The 5,512-nt window shown below is 46.4% G+C and overlaps 1 non-coding gene across 1 annotated transcript; it reads left to right on the forward strand.

The window, feature by feature from the left end:
- The first annotated feature begins 4,089 nt into the window (after positions 1 to 4,089).
- Positions 4,090 to 4,182, forward strand: LOC114235274 (small nucleolar RNA SNORD116). The gene has a single exon (XR_003621457.2). It is a non-coding gene; the product is annotated as a small nucleolar RNA SNORD116 (small nucleolar RNA).
- The last annotated feature ends 1,330 nt before the right edge of the window (positions 4,183 to 5,512 follow it).

Consider the following 5,512-nt stretch of genomic DNA (forward strand, 5'->3'; position numbering starts at 1 on the left):
AAAATTTCCCAAACCGCGTGGCTCATAAGCAACAGAATTTAGCGCTCACAGCCCTGGAGCTGGGAGTCCGAGACCGTGGCGCTGGCAGTCGCGGTGTCTGGTGGGAACCCGCCTCCTCAGAGACGGCCCTTCCCACTGTGTTCACATGATGGGGGGAGGGGGGGGTCTCTCTCTGGCCTCTCTTATAGGGACACTAATCACTCCCAAAGTCCCCTCCTCCCACCTGCAGATACCGCCACCTTGTGGGGTAGGGTTTAAACATATGAATTTGGGGGGGAGACATTCAGACCATAATCCGCAAATCAGTTTCTGTTCTTTTCCTCTCCTTAGAGTCCCTGGGAGTGTTTTGTTTGTTTGTTTGTTTGTTTTGCTGTGTGTGGTCTTTCGGTTGGGTTTTTTGGTGACCTCTGTTGCTGAAACAGCAGAGGGAGCTCACATGAATACACGGAGGTTGCTGCTGTCGTCATCGGTGCTTCCGCGGCACAGAATACTCAAACACCAGCCCAGTCGTTTCTACTTCTCTAGAAACAGGGTTTGAACAGGACGGGGAGAGTCACCGTCATTGAAACCAGGTGCTAGAGCCAGAGCATTGCTTTCATGTGTGAGAAAACCCAACTTACCCCACAACACATTCCAGAGGGGACCTGCAGGGGCAGTGCTCTGAATTCTAGACCCGCCAACCCACACCCTGAACCTCACTCCCCTGGGAGAGAAGTTGGGCCCAGAGGTCTCGTAGCGTGCTATGTCTATGTCACCTCCACCAGCTTCAGGCCTCCTTGGAGGTGGTCAAGTTAGGAAGAAAGTTCTGGACTGCAACCCATCTCTTTTCACTGCGCCATATGCTCACTGCATGTGTCATGTAATTACTGAGCTATTTGGGTTTAACTGTACCTTTCTAGTCGTCCCATCTGTTTCATATGTTTTTGTGATGGTTAATTTTATATTTCAACTTGACTGGGTGCCCGGATATTTGGCCAAACATTATTTTGGGTGTTTATGCCAGGGCGTTCTGGAGGAGATGAAATTTTAATTGGTAGAGTAAAGCAGATTGCCCTCCAGGATGTGGTGGGCCTCATCTAATCAGTTGAAGGCCTGGATAGACCAAAAGACTCACCCTCTCCCGAGTAAGAGAGAACTGTCCAGCAGGTTGCGTCCCGGCTTTATCTGAACCGTAAGACCCCGGAGTCTCCAGGCTGCCAGCCCACGCTGCAGATTAGCATTTGCCAGTCTCCATAATCTTGTGAGCCAATTCCTTGTAATAAACTTATTTTTCTATATAACCACATCTTAGTCGTTTGATTTCTATGGAAAAGCCTGACTAATAAAGATTTGTTTCTCTCTTTTCATTAGTTATCCTTTCTACCCTCTTTTATCCTCTCCTTGTTTGGAGGTTGTTTCTGTATTTTAGTGGCTATCCAAGAAATCATAAGATACGTACCTAAATTTTCAAAGGCTAACGTTTATGAATCTCTTATTTTCTTCCAGACAATACATTTTAATGGTTTAAATGTTAAGACTTTATTTGTCCCCAGTCTACTTACATTATTAGATTGTGTGTTTTAGTTCTCTGTTGTTTTTTTAACTTCCCAAGTAATGTTCGTTTGGCTTTTCCCAATGAAAATCTGATGTCACTGCTCCCCGGAACATGGTAAACTTGCTCTTCCCCACCCTCTGAAATTGGATGTGATTACATGACTTGCTCTGGCCAATGAGATGTGAGCATTAGTAACCTGTGTCACTTTTTAGGGGTAGCCATTGAAGGCCACTCTGCATTTTTGCCATTTTCTTTTCTTCCTGCCATGGCAACCGCTGTTCTAAAAATTGGAGCCAACATTCCAGATGTTGGCTGTTCCCTCAGCCTTCATCCCTGACAAAACTAACATTTCAGAACTTAGTGAAATAAGCCTCTGATGTTTAAAAAATACCATTCCGCTGAAACCGGTTTGGCTCAGTGGATAGAGCGTCGGTCTGCGGACTGAAAGGTCCCAGGTTCGATTCTGGTCAAGGGCATGTACCTTGGTTTCGGGCACATCCCCAGTGGGGAGTGTGCAGGAGGCAGCTGATCGATGTTTCTCTCTCATCGATGTTTCTAACTCTCTATCCTTCTCCCTTCCTCTCTGTAAAAAATCAATAAAATATATATATTTTTAAAAATAATAATAAAATTTAAAAAAAAAATACCATTCCCTGATTGTGGTGTTGAATGCATGAGCTGTTAACTACCCACTTGTTAGTCTTGCTAGGCTGCTTACAAGTTCATATCCCACCTCCTCCCAGAAGGAACAAGGCCAAAGCCACCCAGTAAGCCTTGGTGACATAGGGGGTAAACCTCAGTTTTCTGATTCTCTATTTACTGATCCAGACACCAAACTAATTGAAGCTCCTGCATGAGCCCTTCTTCTTGCTACGTCTGAGCGAGTTCTTGGCATTCTCCATCCGTGTCAGACCTACTAACACGGCACGGGTCACTGCGTTGCTCTTATTAATATGCTGAAAATATTTGCTTCCGACATCTGTCATTTTGCATAACTATGAATACAAATCACAGCCACCATCTGGGATGTCAGAGCAAAGGGGAGTGTGACTGCATTTCCCTTCCGATTTAATTTCACAGTTTTTTTAAAAGCCTTGTTTCCCTCCCATGATCATCCCAGGGAAAAACAAACAATTATCCTCTGCGTGATTAAATTACTACAAATTAAGAGACAGTTATGAGCATAATTTCCAACTAATTATGTCACAGGAGCATGAAAAGTGCAGAACTAATGAAACAAACTGAATTCGAGCTACTGAGAGACCGTGTGCTTCTTATTTATCTGTTTTGGTCCCTTAAGGACAGACTGCCTCAAGCTGCTTCCCTGCACTGAGAACTCTGATTCCGAAAGAACCCGCAGAGCTCGCTCCCAAAGCTGTGGGCGGGCAAAGGTGCTGAGCTGCTCGCCAGTGGCGGATGGCTACCGGTCGCATCAGAACCCCAGGAAAACAGAGCTAGCCTAACGCAAAAAACACTGCTCACAGGAACAGGAAGTAGCGGCGAAGAATAGGATGACGTCTATACCAGTGCTTCCTGTTGGGGCGTTGATGTCAGAGAAATAACAAAATAAGACCTCTGAGAACTATTTCTGCGATAAAAACGATGAGAAAACTCGTTTTTCAGAACATAGTCTTTTCAGCAAATGGTGCTGGAAACAACTTGGACATCCACTTGCAAAAGAAAAAAAAAAAGAATCTAGACACAGGCCTTACACCCTTCACAAAAATTCATTCAGAATGGACCCTAGGCGTGCAGGTAAAATGTGAAAGTATAAAACTTCTAAAACAAGAGAGAGCTTAGATGACCTTGGGTATGGCTGTGACTTTTTGGACACATCTCCAAAGGCACCATCCATGAAAGAAATGATACGCTGGCCTTCACTGAAGTTAAAACTTTGCTCTATGAAAGGACATGTCAAGAGAATGAGAAGACAAGCCACACTCCGGGAAAAAATATTTGCAAGACATATCTGATAAATGACTGTGATCCGAAATATGCAAAGTACTCTTTTTTTTTAATTTCTTTATTGATTAAGGTATCACATATTTGTCCTCATCCCCCCATTCCCATCCCCCACCCCCCCCCACGCAAGCCCCCAACCCCCTGTTGTCCTTTACCACTGGTTAGGCTCATATGCATGCACACAAGTCCTTTGGTTGATCTCTCCCCTTTACCCTCCCCCTCCCCTCCCCTCCCTCTGAGGCCCGACAGCCTGATCCATGCCTCCTTGTTTCTGGGTCTGTTCTTTTCTGCCTTCCCACGCTGCCCAGAGGCCCTGAGCGGCTGGGGTGGTGCGGAAAGCATCCCACCAAGCCCCTGGCTGCTCAACACCTGTGTATGCAAATTAACCCACCATCTTTGTTGGATTAATGTGCATACTCACTCCTGATTGGCTGGTGGGTGTCATGAAGTTACGGTCAATTGGCATGTTACTCTTTTATTAGGTAGATGATGAATAATGGATACTTTAAAAGTGTGCTATCTTGATTGCACATGAGATTTTTCTGGCTTCTTTGCTGTAAATTCATTTATTAGATCACCAAAAATGATCATTTTGATCGATGATGACCCCCCTCATATGTTTTCCTGGGAAATCCGAACAAAATGAGGGAGAACTCCTTAAAAAAATTATAACTTTAGCAATTTCCTTTTCAATCAATATCATTGAAAGCAACATTAGTCACTCTTGACAAGCACAAGATCACAAATAACTGTGGCGAATTTTTAATTTTGAGAAGGATGTAACCGCTCCTGAAGCAGTTAAGAGTACTTACGTTCTGTGACAACATCGGAATAAATGTGGATAAATTATTTTGAAATATAACGTCCAACCAACCTAGAGATGATGATTCTCAGAATAAATTTCCTAAAATAGATGTAATTCTTCATACCAACCAATTTTAGGTAAATTTGAATTAAATTTAACCTTTAAAACCTCCACACTGGTGTTTTGAGGTTTCTCTGACATTTCCTCTAACGTGTGTGGAAGGTTTTGAAACTGGCTTCGTGACTTTTGTGTAACTTAAGGCACTCATTTACGTATTCTGCAATTGTATCTTCAATTACAAGGAAAACCCAATTGAAAAGTTCTCTTCCTCATTAGTAATTGGTTCATTGGAAGCTTCTTATGAAAACAGTGCTCTTTCCTGTTGAATGCAACGACCTTTAAATGGAACGTGCAAGGCTGTGGAGATTTGCTTTGTAACATCCCAGCAGTCTAACTGGAGATCCTCAACTCTGAGAATGCTGCTAGCTTCCCCCGAGCTCTGCCGCCAGTGCCCTGTGCGTGCTTTCCTTCTGGAACAACTTACTGACAGGCTTACTGCCTGAGCCCCGCAGTGCCTGCCTCACCCCCCTCCACCCCCAGGGGCCTGGCGCTGCCCCCATTCGGAGCACTCTCTTCTCCTGGGGCTGCTGCCACTGTCATCGCCGCCCACGAGGCCCAGGTCCTGGCCTGGCCACCGTGGGACTCCACAGGCCAGACTGTCCCCCCGGCATATCTGTGTGCCTGGCCCCCAGCCAGGTGCTCCGTGCCAGGGCCCCTGGCAGCTCCCTGCTGCTCACAGGCACAGTCCCTTGTCCCACGGGACTTCACTCACAAAATGCAAATGCAAAGACGAAATTATGAAGAATTTCAAGATGGCAACAGCAGAGCGTTAAACCACAGGCTACGTGACAGGAGCTCGTCAGAAAGGCCACATAGCCTGTGGTTCCGTGTCTACGAAGCCCCGTCTCACACTCAGGAGGCCATCCTGGCTTTCCCCTGCCCCTCCCCCACTGGGTGCCACCTCCCATCAGCAGCCCCTACGGGTCCCTTCAGGGGGCGGCAGGCTTCCTTTACCCCGTGGTCCCCACCCCCCACCCGCTGTCACCCCGGGCAGTCACCCCACCTGCTCCGGAGGCCCCTGCCGGGCACATGTCAGGCCGTCCTCCCACGTGGCTGTGCCTACCGCCTCCGTGGCTTTCGAGACTCTTCCT

This window comes from Eptesicus fuscus, chromosome 8, assembly GCF_027574615.1.
Source record: "Eptesicus fuscus isolate TK198812 chromosome 8, DD_ASM_mEF_20220401, whole genome shotgun sequence".
Lineage (NCBI taxonomy): Eukaryota > Metazoa > Chordata > Mammalia > Chiroptera > Vespertilionidae > Eptesicus > Eptesicus fuscus.